At 46.8% G+C, this 2,500-nt stretch overlaps 1 protein-coding gene across 3 annotated transcripts in view; it reads right to left on the bottom strand.

Moving 5' to 3' along the window:
* Nucleotides 1-2,500, bottom strand: part of rab3ip (RAB3A interacting protein (rabin3)) — a 71,441-nt gene that overhangs the window by 28,901 nt on the left and 40,040 nt on the right. The window lies entirely within an intron of this gene.

Genomic DNA, 2,500 nt, shown 5'->3' with positions numbered 1-2,500 from the left:
AGAGTCAAGGGGGCCCTGAAGCCCAAGCTTCTATATTTCTTTTCTCATATTGCATTCAAATCACACTTAGAACAACTGTGTGTCATTTTATTTTTTTCTTAAGGGGAAAATACCCAAACCCAAACCCAACCCAATACCCAACATCTGGTCTAAAACTTTGTTTTGTAAACTAGCAACAGCCGTTGAGGGGGGCCTTTCTTGTTGTCTGGCCCAGGGTCCATGGAATCATAACCCGTACTTGTTGTCTGCCCCCAGAGTCCCACAATGCACTAGAGAGCAACTCCATTTTTACATACCAGGCTACCCATAGCACACCACACAGAAAAACAACAAAAAAGCAGAGCAAACACTACAGTAGAGATCCTGAAGAAAGGGCAACGGCGGTCATCACACCCCTCCACCATATGGCAGGAGAGAGGGAGAGAAAAAAGAAACTAATCAAGAATAGAAATAGGAAACAGTATTGTCAAACACTGGAGATAAACAGAGAGCAAACAGAGCAAGACACAGGAGCAGAGGGGGAAGAAGAGGCAGACGCTACAACCAGAGGGGGAGAGGGGGAGAGAGAGAGAGAGAGAGAGAGAGAGAGAGAGAGAGAGAGAGAGAGAGAGAGAGAGAGAGAGAGAGAGAGGCCAGGCCACACAGCTACTCTGTTCTACAGTTCAGTTCAGTTCAGCATATCCCACAGCCCAGCCACACAGCAGCAGGCTAAGCAGCTCCAGCAGCACCCAAATGAACTGCTGCCTGTGCATGTGTGTGCTTGTGTACGTGTGGGGGTGGGGTGTGTGTGTGAGAGAGAGAGAGAGAGAGAGAGAGAGAGAGAGAGAGAGAGAGAGAGAGAGAGAGAGAGAGAGAGAGAGAGAGAGAGAGAGAGAGAGAGAGAGAGAGAGAGAGAGAGAGAGAGAGGTAGAGAGAGAGGTAGAGACACAGACACAGACACAGAGACAGAGACAGAGACAGAGACAGACACAGAGACAGACACAGACACAGACACAGAGACAGAGACAGAGACAAAGTGTGTATGCATGTCCTATTCCCGGTGTCAGTAGCCTCAGCAGCAGCAGCAGCAGCCAGGCATCTCCACTGAGGCCTAATTGAATTAACCAGCCAGTCCAGAGCCCAGCAATGAACTGACTGCTCCATCTGTGAGTCAGCCTCATGAATCCATACAAAGTGAATAGCGCTCCCATCACCACTGCAGCCATCAGATTTACTATACTCCGTCTGCATTAACATAAACTGAGGCTGAGCTGGGCTGGGTTTATGTGTCTAGGTGTGTGTGTGTGTGTGTGTGTGTGTGTGTGTGTGTGTGTGTGTGTGTGTGTGTGTGTGTGTGTGTGTATGTGTGTGTGTGTGTGTGTGAGGGTGCGTGTGCGTGTGCGTTTCTGTCTGTCTCTCTGGCTGTCTGTCTGTGATGGAGAGAAAGAGCGAGAAAGATGAACACTGTGTGTGTGTGTGTGTGTGTGTGTGTGTGTGTGTGTGTGTGTGTGTGTGTGTGTGTGTGTGTGTGTGTGTGTGTGTGTGTGTGTGTGTGTGTGTGTGTGTGTGTGTGTGTGTGTGTGTGTGTGTGTGTGTGTGGAGCCAACGGCATAAAGGCAGACCGCTACACACAAAGTGATGGCTCCAGCTGATGCAGGCAGCCAGTATGTTTGAGCTGAGCATCCAGTGGGCTCTGGGCCAATTCTGGTTTGGTGTTGGCCCAGTTCTCTTCCCTGCCTTTCTTTTGTGTGGTGGGTAGCTGCACACCTTTAACCCTTAAGGATGCACTGTGTAATATTTTTGTTTCATTCATTCATGCAGCCCATTCACCAATGTTAGCTTTTCACGAATTTTAAGTATTCAATATAACTGGGAAAATTGCTCTTTTACACGAACAGGTGGATCTTACCCATGTCCGCCATTATAGCTGCAAAACTTAAATATCTGTGAAAAGAACAAATTTGGCAAAAGGCAGAACTGCTTCAATGTACCGCATAGTTGCAATATTTACTCTGGCCACAATCCTACACAGTGCACCTTCAAACTACGAGAGAGCAAGAGCCTAAAAAATTATGACCCGGAAACCAAAGTACCAACACACACACACACACACTGCCCACCACCATTAGCAGAGCAATCAATGCTGCTTGTGGCAGGAAAAGGGGTGTAGTTGAGAAAAGGGTGATTACAGTCAGGTGGGAAGAAAAGACACCGGAGGAGCAAAACCCAAACAATGACGGAAGAAGATGGAGCGAGACAAAAGTAGAGGGGAGAAGAGAAGAGAGGAAAAGACAAGAGGAGAGAAGAGAAGAGGAATGAAGAAACCACAAATCTAAAACTGATTCAAGAACATTGACAAAAATGAGTTAAAGGGAAGGTAGAAGAAAAGAAGAGAGTAAGGGTAAGACAATCAGCAGTGAGAAGTGAGAAGTGAAAGAATTAAGGAACGAGGGGAAAAACAGAAGGAAAACAAAGAAAAAAGAACTACATAACAGAAAGAAGAGGGATGAAATGATGTGAA

The sequence above is a fragment of the Engraulis encrasicolus genome, chromosome 15 (genome assembly GCF_034702125.1).
Source record: "Engraulis encrasicolus isolate BLACKSEA-1 chromosome 15, IST_EnEncr_1.0, whole genome shotgun sequence".
NCBI classification, from domain to species: domain Eukaryota; kingdom Metazoa; phylum Chordata; class Actinopteri; order Clupeiformes; family Engraulidae; genus Engraulis; species Engraulis encrasicolus.
This window is presented reverse-complemented; position numbering and strand designations above follow the sequence as displayed.